Consider the following 18,744-nt stretch of genomic DNA (forward strand, 5'->3'; position numbering starts at 1 on the left):
GGAGATGGAAGAGATGGCATTAGACTTTAGAAAGAGGGGCTATGATAGTAGTATTATTGAATAGTCTAAGAGTGAAGTGATACACTTGAGAGATAATACAGCCAAGCCCTATTTGTTGGGGTACATCATGACTTTGATAATACTCAATTAGCTAGGCCAAGGTCTATTGATGTGATTAATTATATAATAAGCTGCAATAGACATATGAACATTGTACAGAATATTATGAAAAACTGGACTATTTTAACATCTAACCAGGAAATCAATGAGATAGTAGGACAGAAACCAAGATTTATGTTTAAGAGAGAAAGTAACCTTAAACAGCTTTTGTTTTATAAAGATCTTAATAAAAGTAAAGTTACTAAGACCCCTATAAGTAAATCAGGGACAATACCCTGTTTGAATTGTGTACACTTTACTGATATTAATACTGATGTCTCCTTTACGCATCCATTAAGAGGTAAAGTGTTTAAATTCATGGCCAGGGGTACATCTAGTATGGCAAATGTGACCTATCTCACTAATTGCGCCCAATGCTGTTTTTACATCAGAAAGATGAATAAAAAATTAAAAGAGAATTTGTTTTCATTTATCAGATGTTCGGAGAAGTATTCTAACAAATTCATTGGCTAAACATGCATCTATTAATAGGCCACTGCACAAATTTAGGTTTAGAATTTTACAAGTGGTGTATGAAAATCCCAGTGGTGGTGATATTATTAATAAAACCGAACTGAAGGAATATAGGTGGACAAATTATTTTCGAGCGGATAGCTTTCCTGGGCTCAACACTAGTGCTAGTATTAAACCAATTTTAAAAGATAGACATGATTTGATATAAGTTATACCAGCAGACCCTGTTGAAACCAATAAAGGCTGTCCTTTCATTGAGTTCCTCTTTTCAGAGGAACATAAATTACAAATAATTCCACAGGAAAGCTCCAACAACAAGAAAATGATTTTATTTTAACAAACAAAATAATAAAATGCAGATTAAGCGCAATACACTATAGTAAAGTAACAAGAATAAAATAAATAAATAAAAATAAACATATAAGAATACACACTGAATTATTTCTTCACAGTATTTTTTCAACAATATATTTATAATATTTATAATATTTACAATAATTTTAGCATTTTTTACTATATTGTGTAACATTATATATATCGTACAAGGAATTAATTAATTAGACATGCATATGTATATACTTATATGTATGTTACTATATATATATTTTTTATACATTTTTTATAAGTACTACCTATTTTATAAATATCTATTTCCCCAAGATGTTGGAAGTGTTTTTGTCTTTAGCAACAAATTGTATTTTATTCTAGTCTGCACGCTAAAAGGAATTTATGGCTTAAACTGTATTTTTTACTATGTTTAAAGTTATTATTTTTAGATTATCTAATACACAGTCTTTTAATACTTATTTTTATATCTATATATATATATTGACATATTATTTATGTATGTGTTTACATACAATGGTCTGAAGCATTGCCAAATGTTACATTTATTCTGAACTTTCATGAGTTAATTTATTTTATTGAATTAGTTGTTTAACCAATGAAAAGTGAAATGGTTTGGTATATTAAGTGCATAGTTACTTTACTGGATGATTCTGATGAAGTCTCCTGAGTGGAGATGAAAGCGCTTAATCTGCATTTTATTGTTTTGTTTGTTAAAATAAAATAATTTTCTTGTTGTTGGAGTTTTCCTGTGGAATTATTTGTAATTTATGTTCCTCTGAACAGTGGAAATCAACGGAGCCTTTATTGGTTTTAACAGGGTCTGTTGGTGTTACTTTTGTTTTGGTGGTTCGTGCTGTGTACTGTGGATTAATATAAGTTATGCCAAGTCAGTTGTGTTTTAAGTAATTAGTTAAGTTTAACTGTTTTTTATTTTTTATTTTTATTTTTGATGCTATATGTATTTTTATAAGAAGGGCACTTTAAATGTAATTTAAATGTGATTATTGTCAACTAATTAAGAGTGTGAGCGGATTGGTTGTATGGTTTTATAAAAGATCCTATTGAGGATGTTGTTTTTATACACTGATGAAGAGTTATACTTGAAAGCTTTTTGTGACCATTAAAATCCTTGTGCATTGAACGTCTTGTTTTTTGGTTTTATTTTTTATCAAAAATATATACTAAAATGCATCACAGAAAATCTAGACTCTCAGAATTTTTAAGAGTCTAGCAACCATGGGAATCCAGATTACATAAGAAGATTTTGACAAAAGCTTAGTAGGAGTTTCCCCATCTCCAATTTCTGTCCCCAGGCCTAATAAGTCTAAAATCAGCTCTACTCAATGGTAAGCACATAAATTTATTATATCTTGTACAGGGCTGGAGACAGAATGGTCATTATTTATTTTAAATTTTCTTGAAGTCAGTACTCCGGGTTGTGCACAGAAAATTGCTACATCTTGTATAGTAACTGTGTACACCATAATCATTTATTTCACTTTTCACATTTGTCCCAGTCTCCTTAAATAAACACACATCACACTGAATGACATTTGACAACGACCTTTAGTAAACTTCCATGATGTAGCTTTGATAACCGATATTTATTAATTACACCTGAACATACTATAACTGATTTAATCACAACATTAACATCCATGTAATGTTAATCAGGACAGGATTACCTCACTCATCCTGACCCAGTAAGCAGCTTCCATACCTCCACTCACTTTCCTTACTTATGAAGCAGCATCCCACCACTCACTTCATATACCATTTATTGAATTACACATCCAACCACATAAGTCAGGACAGCGTGACGTTACTCATCCTGACCCAGTAAGCAACGTCCATACCTCCACTTACTTACGTTACTTATGAAGCAGCGTCCAACCAACTCAGTTCATATACCATTTATTAAATTACACCTCCAACCAAATAAGCAGTGTCCTTACCTCCACTCACTTATATCTATCTTTATATTATTACATATATAGCCTGACCAGGCTGTTCTCTCTCTCTCCTACAAGAAATCCAACAACCTCATCACGCTTACCAAAGGGGAGAGGTGTTTCAGCCAAACATCATTTGGTGTACCCATCTTCTCTAAAACCCAGCTGGATTCCTATTAGCACCCCCATAAGCCCTGTTATCTGAGCACCGGAAGCTGCCAATCGAGTAATGGTTAAACCAATGATCCTTTATCAATACTAAATAACCATATGTTTTGCAACTCCTTCCAACTTCCATATTACCCTCATCATATAAGCCCCGGGGCATTACCTTCCCTAGGCAATACCTGCCCCAGGCAATACCAAAACTTTAAACCCAATGCCACATGAAACCACTTAAGGGCATTTGCTTATCATTTTTCTAACAGCAGCCCTATAACATAAAGCCCAAAAGCAATCCTGCCATCCCTGCAACTATCCCGTACAAGCATAGTACAGAATGACCATCCTAACCTTTGTTGACCCTCAAAAGACTTTCAGAATGACTAAATACAACCATAACATAAATGCCACATAAACTAACTCCTTGAACTCCATATCCCAGAACAATCCATCTTCCCTCTCAACCTACCCCAAACCTTCAAACCAGTGAACACTAACCAAAATAATTCACTCAACCTTGTCATTCATGTAACTGAAGTAGACATAGCTATAACATCCTGACCAACTGAATTGTCTTACCTTGCTCCCAAGGCTGTCAAATAACTTAATCTTTCCATCAACATTCCTTCCATCAGCTGTTGTATCCCACCTAATTAAGCTAGCCTTGCTGCACTGTATGTTTGACTTATAAAGAGGTACCCCAAAATCCTGCAGGAGGCCTGTTAACCTGAATACAATGTGATGCACCTTCCGCAGACAGCACCACCCATCCCATTGCTATCTTACACAATTGAAGTGAACCCTAATCTCCACCACCCGCTAAACCTACTCAGTATTAAATTAAAACTCCCAGTATTCAGCATCCCCCTACTGCCCCATGTCTTCTCACTCACCAGCCACATACAACCCCCCAAATTAAACCCCCCCCAAACCCAACACCTTCTATAGAATGTATAACCAAATTGCAAATCCCCATGACCACCATATCCATCTGCCTCAAGAGCTATCACAGTAAAGTAACCCAAGGCAACACAAATGGCAAACTACACCACTTATTAACCCCTACCCAAGGACCCGACAAACTAACCGACATGCAAATTCTGCAACCCATAAATCTCCGAAAGAGTCACATTTGAGAAATAAAATGCCCCATATATCTATCCCTCTACCAAAACAACTACACTGGGGACTATAAATTCACCCCAGGGTTCCACCCATATCCCTTGGAGGACAATAGGGGCCATATGGGGAAATAAGAAATGAACGTAAGTAGCCTAAAAAGGCCCCTAAAACTATGAACCTCATAGCTTCTTATGCCTTCTGTGATTGATGTGATTGTACGCCACCTGTAAACCCCAACTCCCTATACACAACCCCCAGCCCTGCATGGCCATGACCAAACATACCTCTCTGTGCAACCCTGTTGTGCACGACTCCAACAATCAAAATCATTACAGGAAGAATCATTTACCTTCCAAAGTCATTTCATCAGGGCACTGACCACTGTTTACTAAGCAAACACCCATTTCTGACCTCATTGCGCAATAAGCTGGTATGCGAGACTAATAACACCCACTTGAAGGACACGTTTGTCCCCAGGAAAATACCCTTACTTTGGAACAAACTCAACTTCCTGTGACATAAATCCACCCTGGCCCTCTCCAAACAATTTAAACAAACTGGATGGGTAGCCATAAAATCACCCCAGTGGATTCCACCCTAGTCCCTCTTGAACAAAGGCAACAGGTGCTGCCCTTGAAAGTAAAGGTTACACCTGGCAAGGCTTTTTGCCTTGGCTAGCTTTTACAGACCCTAGAGCCATTAGCCTAATAACTTCCTATGATCCTAAGCTTGCTGTGACTCCCCCCACCTGTGGGGGACCACAGACTCCCCATGAAATCCCCAACCTTGCTGTAAAACTACACCAACATACTTTTTCCTCACTTGCCCACACTGTGCACCACCACATGAAGTGCAACGTCCCCATAAAGATTACCTGCAACCTCATTGTGCACAACTCAACAACCAGAACTCCCCCCACAACCCACTGACTGTTGTTCACTTTTTACTCACCAACTCAAGCCTCCCTGTGTGATATCCACTCTATGCATCCTTCACCTGTAGTTTCACCGTGCATTACTCCTATGATCCGATCAGCCACCCCATCCATGCTGACATTCTGCGACCTCCTTTCACACCACTCCACTGGCCAGCACCACTTCAAACTGATCTGCACAAGAAAGAAACTGTAAGCAATCTGCACCCATAAACCAAAATTTAAAATCATTGAGCACTACCAAGAGTCCTCCATCATATCCTGCATCAAATTCTTCTATTCCTAGAAAGGAACATATTGCGAAAATAATGGTCTTATATCCACAGCAGTAACTGCACCAATACTCAGAGGACACCCATTAAAATGCAGCATACAAAATGAACTAAAACTGAAATAGAATGTGGACACAACAACCCCCCCAATACAACAGCAGTAACTTAAGCTATGCTTTTAAATGAACCCATTAAACGCAGAATGTAGATTGACCTACCACTTGAGTATGTTATGGCTAAAACCCCCAGTTGAAGGGAAATGTAAATAATAGCACACATGGGTTACCTTGCAATTTCCATACCACCTCAAATAGTGCCCTGCATGGGCACAGATAGCTTATTTTGCAAAACAGTCTGCATAGCTCTCAACCTTCTCCCAGAACCTTCTGACTCCAAAAATGAGGAACACTAGCCTCCATAATGTGGAACAAAAGTACAAAATGTGGAACACCAACTAATAGCTCACTAGCAATATCAACTCACCCCTGGAATCAAGCACAAACAGCATAATGCTGCACCCCCATCTTCCCCTTTAACCCTTCAGTACTTCTGATAGATTAGCAGGGCCAGAACTGTTTGAGACCTAGTCAGGAACAGCTAAGTGAAAGCATGTCTGCGAAGCAATTAAAGGTTGAGCTACGCCCCCCAATGCCCGTTACACATGGTAGTGCAAAACTCCCAGAGATGGATATAAGAAAACATTGATTATAACAAAAACATTTACTTATGAAACCAATCCCTTTTGGTTTCTTGTAAATATATATTTTCTGTAAAAGCATATCAAGCAATTATAAGTATGTACTGATTTTCAGATTTTATTTTTTTTTTATCTACACATATTCTGCTACTCAAAGGTTATTCCATTTATCAAGCACTGGCTATGTCTTCCTAGAGATAATGACAGCTTTCACATTTGTAAATAATTTAGTAGATGTACTTTCTTTCTATGGCTATTCAGAATCTTAATGCTGAAGGTATGTGGTATTTTAAGGTTAAGCTTCTCAACATCTCTAGCTGTGACCAAAAGTATTAAAGCACCCTAATATGTATGATGTATTCACTTCATTAACAGCACATCCGTGCCATTTATTATTCATACTGTCTTCTTCCTTAACAAGTCTGGTTCATTTATAATAATTATGACAGATCTTAAAGTGCAAGAATTGATACTTGACTCCCCCTACCAGACCAGGGAAAACAAAAGCCCAAGTCAGACACACTTCCCAAACGGACCAAAAATATGAGGCCTAAATCCAGGCACTCTGCAAAATCTGTATAATTGAGAGGCATGTGCTCTGACTGAACCTGTACCCCTTTCCTGTAACATTACTTCCATTCCCGTGAACTCACATGGACCCACACCTTTCAATCTCTTAGTGCAAGAAGTCTGGACAAAGCCCGACAAAATGGGGGGACAAAGGCCCCAAAATAGAGACACTTTTTAAATATTGCTCTATAAACTTAGAACATTGCTAGGGTAGCAGGGTTTGTTTTAACATACATTTCCTGAAGGATCGGAAGTCTGAAATTCAAATGTATGTCATTTAGCGAATTTAATCCTCAGATCATTCCAGTGATTTGCCAGAAACCTGCAAATTTCACGAGGAATAGATCAAACTTATGAGTCAAAAATCTGGCCATTCTGCAAACTCTGGACAGTTGAGAGGTATAACACAGACCCCACTCAGTTTATCCTTTTTTTTTTTTTTTTTTGTAACTCCGCCTACTATCAGCTTCCACATACGAGTTTGTCCCCCCCAGGCAACAGGATGACACCACAACCATGACAAACCCAAACCCATCTGCCAAAGGAACAGCAAGCTAGCAGACACAGTCCCAGACATGAGTGACAAAACATGATGAACCGATCACCAGATGAAAGATGCGGAACGATAAACCAACAACCCACTCTCTAGTCCTTCCAAGCACCGAGCGACATAAAAACAAAGAAACCCATGCTCATAAAGCCTATCACTACCTAATGGAAATATCTGGTGAGTACAGCCATAAACATCCTAGAAGGAGGTTGGGTATAACTGATTGTCAAATTGCCAAGTACAGGTTCTTTAACTCACATGACCCACTATTAGGTTTGAACAAAGATGGGGTGCTGTAATGACGGTAATCTGTCTGGTGACATCTGTGCAAAACTCCCGCATACCCCTAGAGCGGGAAACCAGATGGACACCATGGGATGGTCAACACATGTTTTTTTTTTTTTTTTTTTTTTTTTTTTTTATTATACAAGCTCACTCCCAGGAACATAAAAAGGTGCATGAAGTTTATACGGAACCAATCCAAGTTATGCAGCAAATAGACTGTGAAACGTAATTATGATGTGCGCCACACAGCCATTGTTCACGTCACTGCCCACCCTCTCTCTAATATTCAAGGCCATAGTACACCTGCACGAAAAGTCTACTAGCCCACAAACTCGAGATGTACTGGTCAGCCGAGAACCAGCAAAACCACAGAACCACCAGAACTACTCCTCGCAATGAAATCTTTTAAGAGAAAGCACCACCATTGCCCTGCATTATGGCATGTAACTGAAACCTCCGCAAAACTTCACAATAGGTAATCTGCAATTCACTGCAAGGTTTTAGTCATACTTTCAAACCTTGTACACAAAACTACTAATCACAGTCATAAAACCTTCGTGCCAACTGCAGGACCTGCTTCACCACCATCGTTACTTTATACTCACCCCTAATAACCACACTAACTAAAATAACTGAATTAGGAAAGATAAAGCGAACAGGCAAATGAAAAGTTATTAAATGCTAAGCACCCATTCAATCCAATGCACTGGATCCATTCGCCTTATCATTTGAACCTGCCAAGGACAAGTTACTAATTTTCAAATTAACTGTAATTCCCAGTTTATGCAATATATACCCGTTATCCCTACCCTTTAACACATAACTATCATGACTAAGAAACTCATCATCCCAAGATACTTTGAACAGTTATAGTTGCAACTATAGTACTTGAAGAGGAAGGAGGAAAAATATTATACCATACCACTCTACTCGCCTCTTCAGTCATACCGCTATCAACCCCAAGGCCTACTTGACCACCACAATTCCTGTTGGTTGTCTTGGATGTGGCCCTGCTCTGTAGCAAGTTCACATCAAAATATGATCCCTTACCCAGCTACACTAGCCTAAACCCCTTAAGTCCCCCCTTACCTCATTTCCTCCCAATCAACCCTCCTTCCCATTTAACCCTTTCACCCCCCCCCCTTAACTCTCACTAATATATTTATCTAACCCCCTTCTGAAGATGTCCCTGGACAAATTGCTTTATTACCAAACCTCATAATCAGCCCTCAGAGGTGTACACAGTGTGTCATTATAGTTTTGCTACAGGCAATGTACTGTGTCTGATACTGCAAACTGGAACATACTGATTTTGTTATTATTTTCACATTATTTGCAAACAACCATCAAAGGTGTATAGAAGTGGCTATCTTTAGGGGGAGGGACAAGGAGAAATACTCTAGATATGTAGGAAAGCAATACATTGAAGTATATTACCATGGCCATTTTCTTTCACATTTCCCCAGTCTAATATGGGGGGGGGGGGTATACAGAAAGTGCTGTCTTTTTAAGGTAGGTGTACAGAAGAATGTTATGCATATGAATGACTACAACAACTTTAAATATATGCCAATGGTCATTTGTTCTTTCACTTTCATCCTACTTTAACACCAGAGATGTACAAAGAAAGTGATTTTCTTTTTTTTTTAAATGGGGGGGGGGGGGTTAGGGTGTTCTTCACACTCTCCTTTATCTTCCAGAAATGGCTACTGTGTTAAATATGTTTGGTGAATAACAACTGATTTGAAAGTAATGACTATGGTGCCAAAACAGAATAAAGAAAGATTACAGGGTACATTAAAAAAGTTAAGCTTATTATATACGAGAAGGAAAGTAAACTACAGTCTTGTAATTTTCTGTGTGCTTGGCAGAAACAACCAATTTTAAATGCAAGTAAGTGAGTGGTACATTTACTGGGAGTGAAGATAGTTACAAAAATAGCTTAACAATGAACTATTTTACCATGGGCGGCTGTGGTGGTGCAGCGGTTAGTGTTGCCACCTCACAGCAAGAGGTTCTTCAGTTTAATCCTTGGCTGGGGTGCCTTCAGTGTGGGGTCTACATGCCCTCCATGTGGGTTTGCTCTGGTTTCCTCCCAAAGACATGCTGTATGTGGATTGGGCACTCTAAATTGGCCCTATCCGTGAGTGTGTTTGTGTGTGTGTGCCTTCTGTGGAAGGTTGGGTGCTGGGCTGGCAACTCAACACCATAAAACTCCACTGCCACTCATGAGCGGGCAGGTGATCTGCTGTGGCAGCCCCTAACTGGGAAAAAGCTGAGAGAAGAATGAACTATTTTATCATGACTCCTTCCCCCATTCTGGCAAGGCAGGAAAAATAGGCCTAGACTAAATAAAACCAATATCTAAAACATAGGATGAATTAGATGTGAGACAGTCATTAAGTGGACAGGTGACTGAAAACAAAAGGGGGTATAGCAGGTGTAGATAATATAAACAGAGGCTATGAACCAGTCCAGTTTCATTTTGTATAATACACACATACACACACACACATACACATGTGTGTGTGTGTGTGTGTGTGTGTGTGTGTGTGTGTGTGTGTGTGTGTGTGTGTTTGTGTGCGTGTGTGTACAACACTTTTCAGTGTTTTAACCCTCTGCTTTTAAAAGCAGACTTTAAGGAGACACTATCATTCAAACCAGGACTTTGTGTAGCATCTGGCTCTAATATCCATCTATATTCTTGATTCTCAGTATAATTGGTAGTGTCACCTTCTTTGTTATTCAATCTCATAACATGAAAAGCTAGGAATTTAAAGTAGTGATTTGGTGCTGTGCATAAAAAATGCTTCACTGATGCATTATTTATATTCTGTTTAGCTATATCATTAACGTGTTCTAAAATACATTCTTTCAACTGACAATTAATTTTATTTACACGTTTTATGTACAGTGCCTAATCAGCCTAATCACTATTTTGAGTTACTAGCTCTAGAAGTGATTTTTATGTAAAGGAGTACATAATTAAAATAGTGCAAAACTGAATAATTAAATTAAACGTAGAACACTTAATTTATCAATCATCCTGAAATGAAAGCTACAAAAAGTAAAATATTTTTTCCATGGAAAAAAAAAAAAAAACAAACATTTGAACCCTTGCTTCTCATGTTTGATATACTTAGTAAAGTGCAGAGGATGCATAAAGTGTTTATATTTATATTAAGTTTTCCTTAACTACATTTCCGCATCTAGAATATTTGCTCAACCCTGTAAAAAGTCTCACTAAATATGAAGCTAAATGGGTAACTATAAAATAAAAAATTCTAAGTCACTTGTATAAAACTGATTATATGTAAGGAATGTGAACTAGTCTGTAAAACAAACTGGCATACTTGGTTAGGTTGGCTGATATGGCTCCACATAAAAGGAACAGGACAACTGTCTAGCATGTAATGCAGATGACTAAAGCTGCTTTCTTTGCTAAGAGTACTGGATTTGAATTGTTCCACCTTCATTTACCTGTTGTGTGACTTTGAGAAAGTGATTTAACTGACAGTGCTTTGGACCAGTTGGCAACTACTTAATGGTCTCCCTGACTGCATGCCTGCTTACTGCCTACCTAAGTTATTATCTCCAGTAGTGGAGGATCAGAACCTATGCAATGTGATAAAACAACCTGTCAAACCCAATCACTACAAAATTCATAACTAAACAGTTTTGATTTCTATCACTGGTGGAAACAAAAGAAGAGACATAAAAGCACAGAAGGAAAGGGTCTACTCTCATCTTTGTGTTATAAAATGTCAGAGGTGCATCCTTTGTATAATAAGTGCTTTGATATCTGACGAGTAGATCATATGCAAAAATGAGAGAAAATCTGCAGGTGGGGTTTCATCTGGAGGAATTATAATAAAATGCCCAACAAATGTGTATACTACTACTGTTTCCAGGAGACTATGGGTTTGTGTTAAGAAACAATAATAGGAAAATGCAGTGAATTCCTGAATAGACATGCTTAAGTATTTGAAATGGCGTAGGATAAACTGCTTCAAAGCAAAAAAAAATGTCTAAAATGTTCAACAAATGAGACTCCATACATCAGGTATGCATACCCATTGCACACCTCTGCTGTTAGCTAAAGGGATGATCACTTTTCCCAAACAGCAACTGTAAAGTAACTGACACTTTTAGTATTCAAGTAGCATACATGATACAGTGTGTGGATTTGAAATCCATTAAGAAAATGGGTGTTAATGGAATATTTTAAAACATTCACTACAGCAGGAAGGGATACAGTTTTGTGTTTTTGACCTTCTGTGGTTACAGTGCAGTTAACCAGTTAGGACAGAGTAAAGAAAGGAAACATTTGCAGGTTGATAATTTATGTCTGCATTTACTCAGTACTTAGGATACTGGTTTGACATCATCTTTTTCCATTGTAATTTCAGATTATGTTTCCATGCATTCATTTTGCAACATTAGTATTACTCTGTACCACAAGACAATCTAAAATGTTCTTTTTCCTGGATCAAAATCAAAAATGGGGATCATGAGCTTTATCTTAAATACAAAAGGAACTTAGCAAGTTTCTCAAGAACCAGCTCAGAAGGCTTGAGGCGAAACCACATGCCACTCCACAAGATATATTAAAAAAAACAAAGTTTACGCAGCCTCTGTAAGAGTCGAAGTGAGGACCCTGCACACCAAACACAAAGTGATTTACCACTAAGCCATGACAGATAAACCAAAGAAATCATCTGATTATCTCTTGGACTTCCTCAGAATCAGTAAGACACAAGAGTCAAATATTTAAATAACCATCTAATCCATACATGACCCAAAATATTCAGACACAGATAAGGGATCATATGAGAAAAAAACCTTTGGATTGAATTACTTAAAAACACAGTAATATAAAACATAAAAAATACACCATGGATTGAATGAATGACTTAAAAACACATTAATATAAAACATAAACAATACACCATGGATTTAAAATTAAATTAATTAACATCAGTCCCACCCAAAAAAAACATATTTTATTTAGCAAGTTTGGAGCAGACAGGTAAACTATGAAATATTTTATACAGTACAAACAATGCAAAGTAATTTCATAAATATTTTTTAATCAAATTGTTTCCCTTGCTTGTGATTTGTCTGATTGTAGTTGTTACTTTTCCTATCAAATCATATACTTAGCTACTTTGAGAAGTGCATGTAAGCTTTTATATTCTTTACTGTATTTTTCTACCTTTTTTACTTAACTACCTGCATTGTGTTGCCCAGTTTATAGCTGAAAAGGTTTTTTTTAACAGCTGACATACCTGGTTATCAAAGAGTAATAAATAAAGAAAGAAAAAAAAAAGAAAAAATTCATGTACTAAAGTAGCAACACAGCTAGGGGACATAATTCTCAAATGTCCCTGATTTTTCAGAATGTTCCTGATTTTTCATCATGTTTTTAGATATTCCTCTGAAATGTTGAGGTTTTATGGCAAAATGCTGCTAAATGCAATTAATAAATAATGGTAGACATTTGAGTTTCAGACTTCATATTATTTTGCTCATGCAAAACATGTAATTCTAGAAAATGTCTTACACACACACACACACACACACACACACACACACACACACACACACACACGCACACATAAGATGGGTATTTAAAATCTGATCTGGGGACATTGTCCCCATTATTTTTTAACTTTGTTCTTATTCTTAGCTAAGAAGCTGTCTGAAGTGCCTACACTAAAAGTAGAACACACAACTATGTAGCAAATACTGCAGAAGTTAAGGTTGCAGACTATAGTTCTTGTGGTAGAGAGTTTGATTCCTCAGTTCTCATTTGCTTACTATGTAACCTTCAGCAAGTCACTTAAGCAGGCTTTGCTCCCACATTACCTCTGAAAAGGGACTGTGTCTCCAGTGGGCCTACTTTATTAACAAATAGGATTATTATTACTGGCGGAAAGTAAACACCTTGACAAAGTAACGAAAAAGGTTGTTGGATACTGTCAAGTATAAACAGAGCCATAATAAATAGAAAATAAATCACTGTTACTTCTCATTATTTTCAACAGATAAGACCCTAAGTGCTATAATATGTGATGTTCTGCATATCATGCTATTACAAGGATTTAGCCTGACTAAGCTATTTCAGAAAAAAAATAACAGCTGTATTTATTAACCAGGTAAATCCACTGGATACAAAAACCTTTTCATTGGCAACTTGGGATTAAGTGACTTGATCAGAGTCATACAATATTACAAATGAAGGCTATCTGAATCAAACCCAAGACTGCAGCAGGGTCTAGGTCTAGCAGCATATGATCTAAAATGTTTCCACCATATTGATAGAAATGACAAAAACATTGATCTTTATGGGGTACTATGTAAAAAGTGATCAGATGAGTTTTTGGAAAGTAGACTCATGCAAAGGACACAGAGGGGGAATATTATTAAAATGTTTATGCATCTCCTGGAAGCTATAAACATTTTCTTTCCAGACTGACAGCTATTGCAGGGCAGAAGAACATTATGATGGTACAATGTGTCTTGATCATGGAGGGTATGTGACTTTTTTCTGCTTTCAGTTTTAAAATAATGTATAATTAAGACAGACTTCTAAAAGAAGTCAAGTTCAGGAATGCATACAGCAAACCTTATGACAATAAGTGATAACTAAGCAGAACTTATCCAGGGTAGGTACAGGAAATGCAGGCTGGGTGAACTCTTATAACAAGGTTTCCTTAGAAGTAAGCTATCTCAGCAGTATAAGAAAACCACCACGAAACCAATATATGTATTCGGAACTGGACTAGATTTTGAAGTAGATCCAATCTGTGGCCATCTAATCAAATAGATACTGAACAGCCAAACTGCATTTATAGACCGAAGGGTCACCATTCAGCGTGTACTTCTTTATTATGCAGACACAATCTATTTACTGGTTAAAAAAGAATCAACCTTTTTGAAGAGAGATGCTAAGTTAACTTCCTACATTCTCAACAGAATGAATTAATTTATAGTGTTATCACACCACTAAGTCCTTGAAATATCCTGTTACCCTTTATTATAGTAGAGTTTTAGCTCCTTGAAAAAGTCACTGCCCTGATCAGTGTACAACCTTTATATGCACTGCATGTGGCAGGCATGGTTTTCTTCCCTTTTATGTTACAATCATTAATCACTGCACACTCTAGCAAACAACACCTACAGAGTCATACCATTTTAACATTGTTTTTACACTATCAGGCTTTTTAAGTGATGCCTTAATGAATAAGAAATGGAATTTTCTCTGCTGTGTTGCTGTGTTTGTATTGCTATCATAGTTAACATTGCAAAAGTATCCCAACAAGGAAAGCAATTAAATGTTAGTCCTGTGGTTCATCTGTGCATATTGATAGAATGTGCAGTCAGTCGTAGCCAGATTATTAGAAATACTGTAATTAATGTCACATTTCTTTTTTGTTATTTACTTAACACCTCCTAGAAAGTACTCTGCTTTGCTCTTATCATGTCACTCCAGATGTTTTCTTAAATTATTTTGTAGAGTTTTATATTTACATTATTTCTTTTAAATCTAACTGACATTTGGTTTGAATGCATAGCAAGTCTGTAGCACCTATACAGTAAGGCCGAATCACATATGACAATCACACACATGTAGTGGCAAACAGTACTTTTTAACAATCTTTCAGACGTTTCCATATTCTAATAATTTGCAACAACTAGGACACCAAATGTTTTCCAAAAAAAAAAAAGTGTTTTGTGATTCCTACCTTACATGTTAGTGTAGGATTTCTGATGTTCTTCCCTCATTTTGTGAAGCAGAAAGGTTGAATTCTTCATGTCAGAGACTGGGCTTCATCTATGAATTATGCTACCTCATTTTTATATAACTCAGCTTCAGCAAAGGTCAAAGTTAACATTTTATGACATGGCAATCAAATATGCAAAAGAAATCTCCAATGTTATGTTTCTCCCAAGTGCTATAATGACAGCCTTTCCATGGTTTCAGAGTGGATGTGTCATTCGCTCTATGTTTTATTGGCAAGTGATATTTCCGTAGACAGTAATGAGGAAGTTAATGCGTTTACTGCACTGGCCTTTTTTTCATTGCCCTCTTGTCATGGTTACTCCTCCTATGCAAATAAGATCAGGTAACTAAGGAGACACCTGAGCTTCTCTGAGATGCACTCACGCACACCTGTTGCAGAAACACAAAGCTGAATTCCAAGAACAGTTTACAAAATAAACCTGCAATGAGCAGAATCCTCAGAAGGTTTAGTTATTAAGCAGATATGTGCAGGCACTGTGTGTGTGTGTGTGTGTGTGTGTGTGTGTGTGTGTGTGTGTGTGTGTGTGTGTGTGTGTGTGTGTATGTGTGTGTTTATTTGCATACAGTAACATTGTTTCTTCCCAGCAAACCATTTTTGTGGAAACATTTCTGCTGAAAATTACAGTGAGAAGAACAACATTAGATTTAGAGTGGCTATTTGTATGACAACAATGTTCTTTACAAATTTTAGTGATTACGCATTATACAGTATTGAATATGACAGAATGGCAGCTGCCTTTGAAAGAATGAACTATGCAGCAAAGCCTACAAACTGTAAAAGAAATTTCAGACAGCAGCAATTACACATATTTTCACATTTTATTCTTATCTGCCGAGAAAGTAAGTGGTTAGCTTTTGTGGAAAAAAAAAAAACAACTTAATTATTTTTCTGAGGTAAAAAGGTAAATTGGTTTTAGTGTGGAAAGCTTACTACAAAGAAACCTGCTGGCCTTTTCTGGGGAAAAGTGAAAGCAGCAGAGGCAGCTCCATCAGAATGAAGAAAAATCAATTCAGTACACGCCTGTGTATTTTTTGCAATTTATTTTATAAAGAGACAGCACTGCTGCATACATTATGATTCACAAAAGAATAAAAAAGTAAGATATGTAATATAAAATTTATATGTTGAATGAACTGAAGAGATATATATTCAATTTATAATCAAACTGGTGTTAACAAGTGGAAATAAACAATGACTCTTCATATCTGACTCAAAATGTATGCAGGATCTCTGAATATAGATACACAGAGGTGCATGCATATAATATGCACATATAGCATAAGGAATTCATTCATACAAATGCTCTCTCACACACACACACACACACACACACACACACACACACGTGTGTGTGTGTGTGTGTGTGTGTGTGTGTGTGTGTGTGTGTGTGTGCGCATATATTCATATATAAACATATTTGCATACATAAATATATACATATACATATAAGGACTTGTTTTAACTAAGGATGCTTTAATTTACTGGGATTAGTACCATAAATGTTTCTAAATAGAGCTGGCAAAATTGTTTACATAGCCATAATCTTGCAGATTAGGTAAATGAATAATTGATTTAGGGTCAAACCATAGGCTTCAAAAGTCAATATTTAATCATGCAATGGATATACAAGTATTGGTTGAGTATTCATTGTGGCTTAATGATTGTGGAATTTAATATATCTGCTTTTACTTTCACTGTTTAGAATAGCAAATATGTTATCTAATGACTTTACACTGTAAACTTATTTTGTACCCTGACTGCCTTCCTTCCATCTGTTGCCAATAAGAATGTGTTCTTTGTTTCCAGTGAATGTGCCAGGGTCAGAGGCTTTCTCAATTGATATACTAGGTTGACATTAGGCATAGGCCAACTATGTGGCCTCTTAGGTGACACTCTTGTTTCTGTTTTGGGGCACTTTTCCAGTATTTATTCATTTATTTATTAAATGGTAAATAAATGCAATATTTCACTACTATACCTAATGAACAAACAAACTAACGGAATAAAATATCAAAATAAATAATAAAAAATCTCCCTTGCCAGAGCAATAAGAGGGACACCCTAGTGATGACATCCTGTATGTTTGTTCATTCACTTGGTTGGTCTCCTGCTTGTCCCACAAATCGGTCTACCTAGGCATAGAATCTCTTAGTTTGTGTTTGGGACTCAACAAGAAACCAACCAATTCAAAACTTTAAAAGTCTGTCATGAAGAGAAAGCTTGCAATGACATGAGGCATGTATATACATATATTTCTTAGTATTGTTTCTGACAGATAATCAGATACTTTGGATGGCTGTTGGCTGCTAGACCTCAGATGCCCCTAATTTTGCAGAACAAGCTGGATTTTTTCTAATGTGCTTGCTCTATCCATTATCTTTCTTCTCAGCTATCCTGATCTTCACAGAATGTCATTTTTTTTGCTTCATATATTTGATCTATTGTAAAATTTGTGGATTTTTTTTTGGCAATCATTGAGGACCAAAGTAATTAAATAAAGACAGACATCTGAGTTTCAGACTTTATATTCTTCAGAAAATGCATGTTAACACAAAATCTGTTATTTTGCCAGCCCTGCTACATTTATCAGAACAATATTTAAAAATTGTTTCTGTTTTTTGTCCTATGGTCAGTATTTTTAATGTTTTTGTTTTTTTAATTATTTTTGAATTTGACTAGATATATTGTTCTAAGAGGTTACAGGGCGACCCTTGTATTTTTTTATTATTATTTCCTGATAAACCATTGAAGATTATAGTCAGTTAGAAATACCATACATTGGAGATATGTGCTTCTTTTGCCTCCAAAAATGTTTGTTAATGCAAAACATATTGTTCAACTAGCTAAATTAAACCAGAAAAATAGGTGTGGACCTCTTGGGTTTTCAATCCTGAGTGATGCCTGCCCGGAGGTAAGGAATAACCAATTTTTTAAAGCCTTTCACTCTTGATCCTAAATGGTGAACAGATTTCCATGTGTATTCGCTGGTGGAGCTAGCTCTAAAAAGAACTGTTTTAGCCCTGTGGGCAGCTGGAGCTCTATATAGAGCTGTTACAGATCTCTATGAGCTCTGAGAAGAGCTGTTTTGTGTTTTGAATGACCTTTCAGGCAGATGCGGTAGTTCTAAAAAGAACCGTTTTGTTTGGTTCACCGAAGCTGTGTCTGTGCCTCCTAACTAGCTAAATTAATTCAAATAATATAATGCCAGCCTGTCTGTGGGTAAATATAAGTAACAGATGCTTTTTACTCATTATTCTGACTTTGCAGTATTACAGTGATTTGAATAAAGGAGCATGGAATACTTTAATTTGTAACTACTGTTTCTGTAGAACAAAGCTGAAATACAATTCATTGCTGATATTTTTAGCTATAATTGCTGGCTGGGGAGGGATGAGTTGCCTATAAAATGTC

The 18,744-nt window shown here is 36.6% G+C and overlaps 1 long non-coding RNA gene across 1 annotated transcript in view; it reads right to left on the minus strand.

Annotated features, from left to right (window-relative positions):
• Positions 1–15,497, minus strand: part of LOC122793726 — a 324,377-nt gene extending 308,880 nt beyond the window's left edge. The window contains exon 1 of the long non-coding RNA XR_006363519.1: positions 15,274–15,497. This is a non-coding gene — a long non-coding RNA (uncharacterized LOC122793726). The remainder of the gene's footprint in view (positions 1–15,273) is intronic.
• Between the last annotated feature and the right edge of the window lie 3,247 nt (positions 15,498–18,744).

The sequence above is a fragment of the Protopterus annectens genome, chromosome 2.part0 (assembly GCF_019279795.1).
Source record: "Protopterus annectens isolate FY-2018-M chromosome 2.part0, PAN1.0, whole genome shotgun sequence".
NCBI lineage: Eukaryota > Metazoa > Chordata > Ceratodontiformes > Protopteridae > Protopterus > Protopterus annectens.